Source organism: Bos indicus x Bos taurus, chromosome 23, assembly GCF_003369695.1.
Source record: "Bos indicus x Bos taurus breed Angus x Brahman F1 hybrid chromosome 23, Bos_hybrid_MaternalHap_v2.0, whole genome shotgun sequence".
Lineage (NCBI taxonomy): Eukaryota > Metazoa > Chordata > Mammalia > Artiodactyla > Bovidae > Bos > Bos indicus x Bos taurus.
In genome coordinates, this window is record NC_040098.1 from 1,245,831 (window position 1) to 1,262,271 (window position 16,441).

The 16,441-nt window shown below is 39.1% G+C and overlaps 1 protein-coding gene across 2 annotated transcripts in view; it reads right to left on the reverse strand.

Annotated features, from left to right (window-relative positions):
• Window positions 1–10,235: 10,235 nt before the first annotated feature.
• KHDRBS2 (KH RNA binding domain containing, signal transduction associated 2) overlaps window positions 10,236–16,441 on the reverse strand; it is a 768,231-nt gene continuing 762,025 nt past the window's right edge. For both annotated transcript variants that reach the window (XR_003508070.1, XM_027524587.1), the window contains one exon: window positions 10,236–10,413. The gene's annotated coding sequence lies outside the window, so the exon portion shown is untranslated. The remainder of the gene's footprint in view (window positions 10,414–16,441) is intronic.

Here is a 16,441-nt window from a genome sequence, read left to right on the forward strand (position 1 = left end):
GCAAACAAACAAACAAAACCCCAGCTTTATCCTAGAGCCTCTGATTTCATTGTTCACACACAGAATGTTCCTAATGAATAAATGCAAAGACAGAAATAAGACTTCTGGTTCTTTCAGTGAGAGTACTGATTTGACCAGAGAGTTGTGTGGCTAGTTAGTAGTATACTTTTAACTAACCTGGCTCAGTGAAAATATACTCTGAGAGGACATCCTAACAATTATTTCCAAGCCCATTCCTTTCATTATAGTCAAGGGTTAGACTAAGGAAGTGGTTGAACTGAATAGAACAAAAACAACCTGTATTTTTCAACTAATCAGTCTACAACTAACTAGCTTTCAGAAGCAGAGAATACAGCTTTAACCAACAGTTTCCAATTTTGAGATTCACACACAGCATGTTTCCAAACAGTGTAGAGACTTAAACAGGACACACTGGATCCTTCTTCGTGAACACTGTTTTGATCAGAGAGTTGTGTGAATAGTCAGTATTCTAACTATAACTAACCTGGTTTGGTGAAAATGTACTTTGAGATGACCACCTAACAAAGTTCCAAGAAAACTGTTTCTTTCAAAAACTCAAGAGTTAGACTAAGGAAGTTGTGGAACTGAATTAAACAACAATAACCAAAGCATTTTTCAAGGAACTTTCAGTCTACAACTAACTAGCTTTCAGAGGCACTAAATACAGCTTTGCCAAGAGTCTCAGATTTCAAGATTCTCACTCAGCATGTTTCTGAGCAGTGTAGAGACTCAAACAGGATACACCGGGTCCTTCTTTGTGAACAGTGCTTCGAGCAGAGCTTCTGTGACTAGTCAGTACTCTAGCTATAATTAACTTGGTTAAGTAAAATGGACTCTGAGTTGATCTCCTAACAAGGAGTTCCAGCAGTCTATTTCATTCAGAAAAATCACTTGTTAGGTTAAAGAAAGTGTTGCACTGAATAGTAGAAAAGCAATCAAAGAGTTTTCAAGTCACTTCTAGTGTGAAACTAACTAGCTTTCAGACATAGAGCTTTTACCAACAGACTCTGATTTCCAGGTTCACACACAGTTTGAGCAATGTAGAAACGAACACAGATCACGGTAGTAGTGAGCGCTGTGAGCAGTGATAGCCATTGAGAACAGAAGCCCTAGCTTGCACCTTGTTCTGGCTGTAACCCTTCCATGTCCAGCCATGCCTTCCACCAATGCAGTGAGTGAGTGAGTGAGTGAAAATCCCTCAGTTGTGCCTGACTCTTTGCAACCTCATGGACTATGCAATCCATGGAATTCTCCGGGCCAGAATACTGAAGTGGGTAGCCTTTCCCTTCTCCAGGGAATCAAACCCAGTTCTCCTGCATTACAGGCAGATTCTTTACCAGCTGAGCCACAAGAGAAGCTCCCACCAAGGCAGTGGCTACCAGCATACCCAGGAAAAGATGCACTGTATACACTTCAGTCCCATATCATAGCAAAGCTACAGAGACATAAAATGACATAAGGATGCTCCCACACAAGCACAGGCCTTCATGGCTGGGAGAGGTAATTTTTTACCTAATTTCATAAAGTTAAGTAAAAAAACAGAAGAATTTTCTTCAAACAAAAAAACAAAAAAGAAGAAGAATAGCAAACAAACAAAACCTTGAAAAACCAACAAATGAAACAAAAAGTCCAAAACAGTATTAAGAATGCTAACTGAATTAGGGGAAGCGTAGACAAATACAGGGAGATTTTAATAAGAAATTAGAGAACAAAAAAAGAACCAGTAACAACTGAAGAATATAGTACCTGAAATTGAAAATACAGTAGACAGGGACTTCCCTGACAGTCCAATATTTAAGACTCTGCCCCTCCACTGCAAGGGGTATGGGTTCAATCTTTGACCTGGGAACTAAGTTTCTGCATGCTGCACAGTGTGGCCAAGAAAAGAAGAAGAAAGAAATATATATATATTTTTTAATACAATAAGGAAAGTGAACAAGACGGTGGAGGAGTAGAAGCATATGGAATACATCTCTCTCCTTGGATGCACCAAGAATACCTTTTCAGAGGCAGAAGTTGTCACAGAGCACCAGCTGAGTATTGGCAAGTCTCCCTGACCACTGGAAAGGAATATATAGATCCATGCACAACTTGATAGGAAGAAGGGAGAAGGAAGAGCAGAGTGAGTGGAATTGGACCTGTACCTGGGGGTGGTACAGGTACCACCTGGAAGCTGAAGCAGAGGAGAGATCCTCACATCAGAACCAATTGGATGGGAGAGAAGGGAAGCATTTGAGGCTGTCAGAGAGTGACGCAACTGATTTGTGACAGTCTGAATGGTGTGAGAACCACATGGATGATCCATGCTGTGGCCCTACTTACAACAGACAGGGACCAGAGTCAACTGGTGGGCATGGTGACTGGGAGCTGGAGCATATGGATTGGAAAGAAATCTCGGGGTGAGGACTGCTGTTGATGTGGGCAGAGGGCACGAGGGGATGGTAGGGTGGAAATTTGCAGTGGGGAATGCATTTTGAGGAAACCCAGGTGGCCATGGAGGTAGAGTGCTACTGCTGAGTCACAATGGGGAATGAAACCACCATTATAGCCTCTCCCTCCCCACATGCCAGTTATGGGCAGCTGATCAATGGAGGAAGACCCCAGTGAGGGTAGACTTTTTAGTGTCTGATGTGTCAAGAAATAGAGAAAGACCAGCCTTAGAGACCCTTGAGTGCCAGCTGCAGAAGCTAGAAAAGACTCCTTATAGAGCCATATTTCCTGCACCCATAGCCATTGACTTCCCTGTGTACCTGGCACTGCTGAAGTCTCCATGATCCAAAGAGCCACACCACTTCCATGAATGGACCTCACTGGGGCAGACCCAACCCTCCAGGGCAGCCTTGGGTGCGAATTCCTATAGATGACCCACATAAACCCCCATGCCCCCATAAATTCCTATAGATGACCCGCATAAACAACAAATGAGCTCCAGGGGTGGAACAACTAAGGAAGGGATCCACCAGTTGTACAAGATGCAGATTAAATCCACATGATCAACTAGGTAGACTCTGTGTCTATGGAATATATAAAAGGACAATGAGTGTTCCCACAAAAGATAACACTCTAGCTCTGGCAGCTGTGGATGTTGGAAGCAAGTACACACAAATGTAGGACAAGAGTAGAGTCTGAGCTGTCCTCACAGTAGGTTCACAGACCAATCTTCCTCAGTACCAGAGGGACTCCTAGGTAGATGGAAGTAGGCTATGGCTCACAGTGGGGGAAAGGACACTGAGACCTGAGAAAAACATATATAATTTTTTATGTTTTGATTTGTTTTGCAGTTGATTCTGTTTTTTTTTTTTTCCTATTCTTTTTTTCTTTGTTGTTGTGGTTGCTGTTTACATTATTATCTCTAGGCTTTTGGGAATTATTTTTAATCACACATTTTGTTTCTTTTATATATTTCTACTTCTAGTTTGGCTTTCTGTGGTTTTCTGTTTTTGCTTTTTGTCTTTCTTTTTTTATTTTTTATTTATTTTCTTCTTGCAGTTTTCCCTTTTATTATGTATAAATCTTTTTATACATGTCTATTTATCTTTGTTTTTCTATTTTTTTCTTTTTTTCATCATGTTTGTTTCTTTTATTTTCTTTGCTTTATCCCTCAATTGACACTTTAGTCTCTTGTTTTCTGTTTTGTGTTTTACTTAGCTTTGTTTTTAATTGATGATAGCATTTTTGGTTTCATTTGCTAGCTGAGTCACTCTCTTGTACTTTATTTTCTTTGGATGCTTTTGGTTTCATATGCATGTGTGTGTGTTACTTTATTTTCATTTCTATTTGTCTGATTTTGTTTTTATCTTTTGTGGATTTCATTTTGCTTCTTGCTTTTGCTTGTTTGTTTTAATCCCCTTTTATTACCATAATAAACTGCTTGTGGGACCTTGCTTCCCTGATCAGAAGTTGGGCCTGAGCCCAACTTGTTGAATCCTGGAGTTGTTGAGTCCAGGGCTCTAGACCATCAGATAATTCCTGACCCCTGGGAGTATTAATCAGTCAGAACTCCCACAGAGGTCTCCACTCAAATCCAGCATCCAGTACCACTCAAGTGCCTGCAGCATCCAGTGCTGGATGCTTCACCCAAACAACAAACAAGACAGGAATATAAACCAAGTTATCACAGACAGGCTGCAAGACACCCCAAAACACACCACATCACATGATCTTTCCCATCAGAGGGAAAAAGCTCACCTCCTCCCACCAGAATATGGGCACAGGTCCCTTCCAACACAAAGTTGACAGAAGCCACTGGACCAACCTTACCCACTGGGGTCAGAGACCAAAAGCAAGAAGAACTGTGACCCTATACCCTGAGGAATGGAGACCACAAACACAGTAAGTTAAACAAAATGAACAGACAGAGAAATATTGTGCAGATGAAGGAACAAGGTAAAAACCCACAAGACCAAATGAACAAAGAGGAAACAGGCAAACTACTCTGAAAAATAATTTAAAGTAATGATAGTAAAAATCATCCAAAATCTCAAAAATAGAATGGGAAAAATGCAAGAATCATTTAGCACATTTAACAAGGATCTAGAAGAAATAAAGAGCAAGCAATCAGTGATGAACAACAAAATAACTGAAATTAAAATTTTTTCTATAAAAGATCAAAAGCAGAATAAATGAGATAGAAGAATGGATAAGTGTGCTGGAAGACAGAATTGTGGAAATAACTACTGAAGAGCAGAATATAGAATGGAGAATGTAAAGAATTAAAGATAGTCTCAGAGAGCTCTGGGATGATATTAAACACACCAACATTCGAATTACAGAGGTCCCAGAGAAAGAAAAGAAAAAGAAAGGAAAAATCCTACAAGATTACTCTACTCAGCAAGGACTTCATTCAAAATAAATAGAGAAATAAAAAGCTTTACAGACAAGCAAAAATTAGAATTCAGTACCACCAAACCAGCTTTTCAACAAATACTGAAGGGATTTCTCTCTGCATGAAACACAAAGGAAGAAAAAAGCCTACAAAAACAAAATAAAAACAATTAAGAAAATGACAATAAGTACATGCACTGTGTGCTCAGTCCTGTCTGACTCTTTATGATCCCATGGACTATAACCCTCCAGATTCATCTATCCATTAAATTTTCCAGGCAATAATCCTGGAGTGGATTGCCATTTTCTTCCTCAGGGGGTCTTTCTTGACCCAGGGATTGAATCCACTTCTCTTGCATCTCCTGCACAGGCAAATGGATTCTTTACCACTAGGGCCTTCTGGGGAGCCCACTAATAGATACATATATATCAATAATAGCTTCAAACATAAATGGATTAAACACCCCCGTAAAAAATGACATAGACAGACTGAATGGATACAAAAATAAGGGCAATTGGATTCTGGGGCATTAGGTCTACATTTGTTTTAAAGAGGCTTGTACGTTCTGAGACTGACCGATAAATGACAATGCTGCAAAACTTTGTTGTTATAAAGCTGAATTTTAAAATACAGCACAAAAAATCTATGAATAAAGATATGTATAAAAAGCAAGATAAAAGGAAGAGTGAAAATTAACTTCACTGAAAAGCATTACCTAAGTTATTTAATAAATTACCAAATTTCATATAAAATTCCATATTATTTTTTGCTATTGTTGTTCAGTCACTAAGTCATGTCTGACTCTGTGACCCATGGACTGCAGCATACCAGTCTTCCCTGTCCTTCACTATCTCTCGTAGTTTGCTCAAATTCATGTCCATCAAGTTGATGATGCTTTCTAACAATCTCATCTACTGCTGCCCCCTTCTCCTGTTACCTTCAATTATTCCCAACATCAGAATCTTTTCCAGTGAGTCAACTCTTTGCATCAGGTGGCCAAAGTATTGGAGCTTCAGTTTCAGTATCACTCCTTGTAGTGAATATTCAAGGATGATTTCCCTTAGGATTGACTAGTTTGAGCTCCTCACAGTTCAAAGGACTCTCAAGAGTCTTCTCCAGCACTACAACTGAAAAGCATCAATTGTTTGGTGCTCAGCCTTCTTTGGAGAAGGCAATGGCACCCCATTCCAGTACTCTTGCCTAAAAAATCCCATGGATGGAGGAGCCTGGTAGGCTTCAGTCCATGGGGTCGCTAAGTCGAACACGACTGAGCGACTTCACTTTCACTTTTCGCTTTCATGCATTGGAGAAGGAAATGGCAACCCACTCCAGTGTTCTTGCCTAGAGAATCCCAGGGATGGGGGAGCCTGGTGGGCTGCCATCTGTGGGGTCACACAGAGTCGGACACGACTGAAGTGACTTAGCAATAGCAATAGCAGCCTTCTTTATGGTCTAATTCTCACATCCATACATGACTACTGGAAAAACCATAGCTTTGATTTGGATATATATATGGACAAATATATGGATATTTGTCAGTAAAGGGACATTTCTTCTTTTTAACACACTGTCTGGGATTGTCATAGCTTTCCTTCCAAAGAGCAAATGTCTTTTCATTTCATGGCTGCAGTCACCATCTGCAGTGATTTTGGAGTCCAAGAATATAAATTTTGTCACTGCTTCCACTTTTTCCCCATCTATTTGCCATGAAGTGATGTTACTGTTTGCTGTGATCTTAGTTTTTTGAATGTCCATTTTTAAGCCAGACTTTTCACTCTTATCTTTCACCCTCATCAAGAATTCCTCTTCACTTTCTGAATTGGAGTGGTATCATCTGCTTATCTGGGTTGTTGATATTTCTCCTGGCAACTTTGATTCAAGCTTGTGATTCATCCAGCCAGGCATTTCACATGAGGTGCTTGGCATAGAAATTAAATAAGCATGGTGACAGTATACAGCCTTGTCATACTCCATTCCCAATACTGAACCAGACTGTTGTTCCATGTTCAGTTCTAACTGTTGCTTCCTGACCTGTATACAGGTTTCTTGGGGAACAGGTAAGGTGGTCTGGTTCTCCCATCTCTTCAAGAATTTTCCACAGTATGTTGTGATTGAAATAGTCCAATGTTCTATATAGTCAATGAAGCAAAAATAGATGTTTATCTGGAATTCCCTTACTTTTTCTATGATCTAACGAATGTTGGCAATTTGATCTCTGGTTCCTCTGCCTTTTCTAAACTCAGTTCTGTGCATCTGGTAGTTTTTGGTTCATGTACTGCCTAATTTGAAGGATTTTGAGCATTACCTTGGTAGCATTAAAATGAGTGCAATTGTACAGTAGTTTGAACATTCTTTGGCATTGCACTCCTTTGGGATTGGAATGAAAACTGATCTTTTCCAGTCCTGTGGCCACTGCTAAGTTTTCCAAACTTGCTGACAGTAGTTAGTGCAGCACTTTAACAGTGTCATCTTTTAGGATTTGAAATATCTCAGCTGGAATTCCATCATTTCCACTAGCTTTGTTCACCGTAATTCTTCTTAAGGTCCACTTGACTTCACATTTCAGGATGTCTGACTCTAGGTGAATGACTACATCATCATGGTTATCCAGGTCATTAACTTTTCTGTATAGTTCTTCTGTGTATTCTTATACCTCTGATTAATGCCTCCTGCTTCTGTGAGGACCATACTATTTCTGTCCTTTATTGTGCCCATTTTCCCATGTTATGTTCCCTTGGTATCTCCAATTCCTTAAAGAGATCTCCAGTCTTTCCCATTCTATTGTTTTCCTCTATCTTTTTTTTTTTTTTTGTATTGTTCACTTAAGAAGGCCTTCTCATCACTTTTTTATATTCTCTGGAACTCCTCTCTTCTTTAATCAGCTATTTGTAAAGCCTCCTTGTGGAAGTGGAAGTCACTCCGTTGTGTCAGACTCTTTGTGACCCCATGGACTATACAGTCCATGGAATTCTCTAGGCCAGAATACTAGAGTGGGTATCCTTTTCCTTCTTGAGGGGATCTTCCCAACCCAGGGATTGAACCCAGGTGTCCCTCATTGCAGACAGATTCTTTACCAGCTGAGACACAAGAGAAGCCTCCTGAGACAACCTTTTTGCCTTTACAAGAAGCATTTCTTTTTCTGGGGGACAGCTTTGGTCACCACTTCCTGTGGTGTTACCAACAATGTTATGACCCTTTGTCCAGTTCTTCATGCACTCTGTTTACCAGATCTAATCCCTTGAATCTATTGATCACCTCCACTGTATAATCTTAAGGGATTTGATTTAGGTCATACCTGAGTTGTCTAGTGGCTTTCACTTTCTTCAATTGAAGCCTGAATTTTGCAATAAGGAGCTCATTATCTGAACCACAGTCAGCTCCAGGTCTTGTTTTTGCTGACTGTATAGAGCTTCTCCATCTTTGGCTGCAAAGAATACAATCAATCTAACTTCAGTATTGTCCATCTGGTGATGTCCATGTATGGAGTTCTCTCTTGTATTGTTGGAAGAGAGCGTTTGTTATGACCAGCATGCTTCCTGATGAAACTCTGTTAACCTTTGCCCTGTTTTGTTTTGTACTACAAGGACAAACTTACCTGTTACTCCAGGTGTCTCTTGACTTCCTACTTTTGCATCCAATCCCTATGATCTTTTTTTGGTGTTAGTTCAAGAAGGTATTGTAGATCTTAGAACCATTCAACTTCAACTTCTTCAGCATCGGTAGTTGGTGCATAGACTTACTGGGATGTTGAATGGCTTATCTTGTATATGAACTGAGATCATTCTGTCATTTTTGAGACCACACACAAATGATGCATTTCAGACTCTTTTGTTGACTATGAGAGCTATTCCACTTCTAAAGGATTCTTGCCCACAGTAGTAGATATAATGGTCCTCTGAATTAAATTCACCCATTTCCATCCATTTTAGTTCACTGATTCCTAAGATGTTGATGTGCACTCTTGTCATGTTCTACTTAACAATGTCCAGTATACCTTGACTTAACATTTAATATTCCTAGGCAAAGATGTTCTTTATAGCATCAGACTTTCACCACCAGATACATCCACAACACAGCATTGCTTCCACTTTGGCAAAGTCTCTTAATTCTTTATGGAGCTATTAGTAATTGCCCTCTGCTCTTCCCCAGTAACATATAGGACTCCTTTTGGCCCGGGGGGGCTCATCTTCTGGTGTAATATCTTTTGCCTTTTACACTGTTCATGGGGGCTTTGTGGAGAGAATACTGAAGTGGATTGCCATTCCTTCCTCTAGTGAACTGGGTTTCCCTGGTGGTGCTAGTGGTAAAAATTCGCTTGCCAATGTAGAAAATGTAAGACATGCAAAATTGATTCCTGAGTTGGGATGATACCCCTGGAGGAGAGCACAGCAACCCACTTTAGTTCTTTCCTGGAGAAACCCTTGGACAGAGGAGCCTGGTGGGCAACAGTCCTTAGGGTCACAAAGAGTTAGACATGACTGAAGCGACTTAGCAAAGCATTTCTAGTGGATTATGTTTTGTCAGAACTCTCCACTATGACCCACCAGTCTTGGGTGATCTTGCATTGCATGGCTCATAACTTCATTGAGTTATGCAAATCCATTTGCCCTGACAAGGCTGTGATCCACAAAGGGGATATTTTTAACCACAGTCAATAGAAATATATTTTTACAGATCTTGCTTTGTCAAATACAGTCTTGTAGTGGTTCCATATTGCTAAAGCTTATGATTTTTCTCAAGTAGTATTTTCACCTACAGCTTTGTGTATCAATACTCATTAAAAAACACTCAGCAGGATTTTAAAAGTAACTTACATCAATTCAGAGGGATAGCAAAACTTTTTAGTGATATAATGGTCTGTAAAATGAGATGGCAACTGAAAAATTCAGCCATTTCTACTTTCTTAATCTTGCTTCTTAAATTAGTTGTTAAGCATTCTATTGAGCTGGTAAGAAATCAGATTAGTAGAAAGAAATGTACACATGTGTATATTTTAAACACATTTAGTTTCAAATTCTACAGTATATACTGTATGGTAAATATAGATCATCCTTGAACCAAAGTAAATTTAAGCAGTAAAGTTTAGCACAGTCACTCAGTCATGTCTGACTCTTTGGGACCCCATGGATTGCAGCACACCAGGCTTCCCTGTCCATCACCATCTCCTCAAGCTCAATCAAACTCATGTCCATCGGGTCGGTGATGCCATCCAACCATCTCATCCTCTGTTGTCCCCTTATCCTCCCGCCTTCAATCTTTCCCAGCATCAGGGTCTTTTCCAATGAGTCAGTTCTTTACATCAGGTGGCCAAAGTATTGGAGTTTCAGCTTCAGCATCATTTGTTCCAATGAATGTTCAGGGCTGATTTCCTTTAGGATTGACTGGTTGGATCTCCTTGAAGTCCAAGGTAATCTCAAGAGTCTTCTCCAACAACACAGTTCAAAAGCAGTAAAAGGAAGAGCCAAAACAGAGGTGAATGACTGCTTTCTGGTGAAGGTCCCCAACTCCAACTAATGGAGGGTCCAATCTTTTCCATGGTGAACATGATTGCCTTTTGAGGAAATTACCTGGAACCAAATAAGAAGTATGTGTTTAAGAAAGGCTTTGGGGGAAATTTGTCACATGAAATAATGTGTTGAATTATGGCAACAGTGCTGCATATTCCTGTGAGTGACAGTAAATTTAAAATGACGCCTAAAATGAGGAAATGTAGAATAGATTCCAACTGAGTATGTTTTCTATCTTAGGGTGTCCTCAGGCATTGGTTTTGAGAACAAATTTGCCAGAAGACTGTGGTAAGTGTGGGGAGCAGGAAAAGAGATTTCATTATATCACCAAGAGGGAATAGCTGAAGCTCTATACACAGAGAATAAAACTGTCCCAAAGAATGACATCTTGGAGTTTGGTGCATGTTTCTAGGGTTGAACTGAGTGATGAAGTCTTATGTCAGGATTCTGCATATACTTCATATTTGTATCATTTGATTCTTTGGCCTTTGAGACTCTTTAAGGAGAGACAATATTGCTTTAGAAACAAATTATTTTGATTCATGTTAGGAGCCCCAAGTCATGTCTCTTTCTTTTTCTGATGAGCATCTGAAATTACACTAGAAGTGGGAAGAAATATAAAAGAAGGAGAGAAAGGAAGAATTTTACCTAGAAGTGAGGCATCAGTACATTTTTGGCACCAGAAACACAATGCATAATACTATAAATGTCATTTATTAAACAGTCATTTTTCAGCATTTCTGACATGGCAACACTTTAGTAGACATTTGAGCACTGGTATGACCCAGAGGGATGGTATGGGGAGGGAGGTGGGAGGGGGGTTCAGAATGGGGAACACTTGTACACCCATGGAGGACTCATGTTGATATACGGCAAAACAAATACAAAATTGTAAAGTAATTGGCCACCAATTAAAATAAATAAATTAAAAAAAATATGAATTGAAGGTGTTTCTGCCCAAAGCAGACATATTCTAATGGGGGATATGGACAGATAAGCAAAATGTGACAACAAAGTATCCTTTCTCTGATGAATTTGCTGGAGACATCTGGAAGGGGAGGGGGTACCTAACCCACATCAGGGACAAGGGGGAAGGATCAAAAATATTTTTTTAAAGGGGGAGGGTGAGCCAAGTTTCATTTTCAGATAAATGTACTTGGAATTTCTTCCACTGAGTTGTAACAAGTAATTATATCAATGCTATTTAAAGATGGGTTAGTATTAAGCCTTGAAAGTCAAACTAGGGGATTTAATTTGATAAAAAACGGGAGGTCATTTAAGTTTTTAAACTGGGAGTGAAAATATGATCAGTTCAGTCAGGTCAGTTACTGAGTCATGTCCAACTCTGTGACCCTGTGGACTGCAGCATGCCAGGCTGCCCTGTCAATCACCAATTCCCAGAGTTTACTCAAACTCATGCCCATCAAGTTGGTGATGCCATCCGACGATCTCACCCTCTCTCTCTCATGCCATTCTCCTCCTGCCTTCAATATTTCCGAGCATCAGGGCCTTTTCTAATGAGTCAGTTCTTCACATCAGGTGGCCAAAGTATGAGAGTTTCAGCTTTAGCATCAGTCCTTCCAATGAATATTCAGGGTTGATTTCCTTTAGGATTGACTGGTTTGATCTCCTTGCAGTCCAAGGGACTCTCAAGAGACTTCTCCAACAACACAGTTCAAAAGCATCAATTCTTTGGCACTCAGATTTCTTTATAGTCCAACTTTCACATCCGTAAATGACTACTGGAAAAACCATAGCTTTGACTAGATGGACCTTTTTCAGCAAATTAATGTCTCTGCTTTATAATATGCTGTCATGGTTGGTCATAGATTCCTTCCAAGGAGCAAGCTTCTTTTAATTTCATGGCTGCAGCCACCATCTGCAGTGATTTTGGTGCCCCAAGATATAAAGTCTGTCACTGTTTCCATTGTTTCCCCATCTATTTGCCACGAAGTGATGGGGCCTGATCATGGTCTTAGTTTCTTGAGTGTTGAGTTTTAAGCCAACATTAACATTCTCCTCTTTCACTTTCATCAAGAGGCTCTTTAGCTTTTCTTTGCTTTCTGCCATAAGGGTAGTGACAACTGCATATCTGCGGTTATTGATATTTTTCCTGGCAATCTTGATTCCAGCTTGTGTTTCATCATGATATACTCTGTATATAAGTTAAATAAGCTGGGTGACAATATACAGCCTTGACGTACTCCTTTCCCAATTTAGAAGCAGTCTGTTGTTCCATGTCCAGTTCTAACTGTTTCTTCTTCACTTGCATACAGATTTCCACCTCATCTCATTCGGATCACCTCTAACTCCCTCCTTCCTCTTCTCTTCTCCATGTAATGCTTTGAACCTTTCTGGGTGACCCTCATGGTGGAGAAACTTTTCATCTTTAACCCAGATGTTTTATCAATGGTGCTGTATAGAAGGAGAAGTTTTGAGACTACTGTAAAAATAAGACGGATAACAGGAAGCAGGAGGCTCAAATCCAAACCCTGACTCCAGGGAATTCCTGACACCAGGGAACATTAATTGACAGGAGCTCATCAAATGCCTCCATACCTATACTGAAACCAAGCACCACACAAGGGCCAACAAGTTCCAGGGCAAGACATACCAAGCAAATTCTCCAGCAACAAAGGAACACAGCCCTGAGCTCCAATATACAGGTTGCCCAAAGTCACCCCAAAACCATAGACATCTCATAATTCATTACTGGACACTTCATTGAACGCCAGAGAGAAGAAATCCAGCTCCACCCACCAGAACACCGACACAAGCTTCCCTAACTAAAAAACCTTGACAAGCCACCTGTACAAACCCACACACAGCAAGGAAACACCACAAAAAAGAGAGCTCCACGAACTGCCAGAATACAGAAAGGACACCCCAAACTCAGCAATTTAAACGAGAGGAAGAGACAGAGAAATACACAGCAGGTAAAAGAACAGGATAAATGCCCACCAAACCAAACAAAAGAGGAAGAGATAGGGAATCTACCTGATAAAGAATTCCAAATAATGATAGTGAAATTGATCCAAAATCTTGAAATCAAAATGGAATCACAGATAAATAGCTTGGAGACAAGGACTGAGAAGATGCAAGAAAGGTTTAATAAGGACCTAGAAGAAACAAAAAAGAGTCAATATATAGCGAATAATGCAATAAATGAGATCAAAAACACTCTAGAGGCAACAAATAGTAGAATAACAGAGGCAGAAGATAGGATTAGTGAATTAGAAGATAGAATGGTAGAAATAAATGAATCAGAGAGGATAAAAGAAAAACGAATTAAAAGAAATGAGGACAATCTCAGAGACCTCCAGGACAATATTAAACGCTACAAAATTCGAATCATAGGGGTCCCAGGAGAAGAAGACTGAAAGAAAGACCATGAGAAAATACATGAGGAGATAATAGTTGAAAAATTCCCTAAAATGGGGGAGGAAATAATCACTCAAGGCCAAGAAACCCAGAGAGTCCCAAACAGGATAAACCCAAGGCAAAACACCCCAAGACACATATTATTCAAATTAACAAAGATCAAACATAAAGAACAAATAATAAAAGCAGCAAGGGAAAAACAACAAATAACACACAAGGGAATTCCCATAAGGATAACAGCTGATCTTTCAATAGAAACTCTTCAAGCCAGGAGGGAATGGCAAGACATACTTAAAGTGATGAAAGAAAACCTACAGCCCAGATTATTGTACCCAGCAAGGATCTCATTCAAATATGAAGGAGAAATCAAAAGCTTCTCAGACAAACAAAAGCTGAGAGAATTCTGCACCACCAAACCAGCTCTCCAACAAATACTAAAGGATATTCTCTAGACAGGAAACACAAAAACAGTGTATAAATTCGAACCCAAAACAATAAAGTAAATGGCAATGGGATCATACTTATCAATAATTACCTTAAACATAAATGGGTTGAATGCCCTAACCAAAAGACAAAGACTGGCTGAATGGATACAAAAACAAGACCCCTACATATGTTGTCTACAAGAGACCCACCTCAAAACAGGGGACACATACAGACTGAAAGTGAAGGGCTGGAAAAAGATTTTCCATGCAAATAGGGACCAAAAGAAAGCAGGAGTAGCAATACTCATATCAGATAAAATAGACTTTAAAACAAAGGCTGTGAAAAGATGCAAAGAAGGTCACTACATAATGATCAAAGGATCAATCCAAGAAGATATAACAATTATAAATATATATGCACCCAACATAGGAGCACCAAAATATGTAAGACAAAGTATATATATGCTAACAAGTATGAAATGAGAAATTAACAATAACACAATAATTGTGGGAGACTTTAATACCTCACTCACACCTATAGATAGATCAACTAAACAGAAAATTAACAAGGAAACACAAACTTTAAACAATACAATAGACCGGTTAGACCTAATTGATATCTATAGGACATTTCATCCCAAAACAATGAATTTCACCTTTTTCTCAAGTGCCCATGGAACCTTCTCCAGGATAGATCACATCCTGGTCCATAAATCTAGCCTTGGTAAATCCAAAAAAATTGAAATCATTCCAAGCATCTTTTCTGACCACAATGCAGTAAGATTAGATCTCAATTACAGGAGAAAAGCTATTAAAAATTCCAACATATGGAGGATGAACAACACACTGCTGAATAACCAACAAATCACAGAAGAAATCAAAAAAGAAATCAAAATTTGCATAGAAATGAATGAAAATCAAAACATAACAACCCAAAACCTGTGGGACACAGTAAAAGCAGCCCTAAGGGGAAAGTTCATAACAATACAGGCATACCTCAAGAAACAAGAAAAAAGTCAAATAAATAACCAAACTCTACACCTAAAACAACTAGAAAAGGAAGAAATGAAGAACCCCAGGGTTAGTAGAAGGAAAGAAATCTTAAAAATTAGGACAGAAAGAAGTGAAAAAGAAACAAAAGAGACCATAGCAAAAATCAACAAAGCCAAAAGCTGGTTCTTTGAAAGGATAAATAAAATTGACAAACCATTAGCCAGACTCATCAAGAGACAAAGAGAGAAAAACCAAATCAAGAAAATTAGAAATGAAAATGGAGAGATCACAACAGATAACACAGAAATACAAAGGATCATAAGAGACTACTATCAGCATTTATATGCCAATAAAATGGACAACGGAGAAGAAATGGACAAATTCTTAGAAAATACAACTTTCCAAAACTGGACCAGGAAGAAATAGAAAATCTTAGCAGACCCATCACAAGCACGGAAGATGAAACTGTAATCAGAAATCTTCCAGCAAACAAAAGCCCAGGTCCAGACGGCTTCACAGCTGAATTCTACCAAAAATTTAGAGAAGAGCTAATACCTATCCTACTCAAACTCTTCCAGAAAATTGCAGAGGAAGGTAAACTTCCAAACTCATTCTATGAGGCCTCCACCCTAATACCAAAACCTGACAAAGATGCCACAAAAAAAGAAAACTACAGGCCAATATCACTGATGAACATTGATGCAAAAATTCTTAACAAAATTCTAGTAATCAGAATCCAACAACACATTAAAAAGATCATACACCATGACCAAGTGGGCTTGATCCCAGGGTTGCAAGGATTCTTCAATATCCAAAAATCAATCACTGTAATACACCACATTAACAAATTAAAAAATAAAAACCATATGATTATCTCAATAGATGCAGAAAAAGCCTTTGACAAAACTCAACATCCATTTATGATAAAAACTCTCCAGAAAGCAGGAATAGAAGGAACATACCTCAACATAATAAAAGCTATATATGACAAACCCACAGCAAACATTATCCTCAATGGTGAAAAATTGAAAGCATTTCCTCTAAAGTCAGGAACAAGACAAGGGTGCCCACTTTCACCATTACTATTCAACATAGTTTTGGAAGTTTTGGCCACAGCAATCAGAGCAGAAGAAGAAATAAAAGGAATCCAAATTGGAAAAGAAGAAGTAAAACTCTCACTGTTTGCAGATGACATGATCCTCTACATAGAAAACCCTGAAGACTCCACCAGAAAATTACTAGAACTAATCAATGAATATAGTGAAGTTGAAGGATATAAAATGAACACA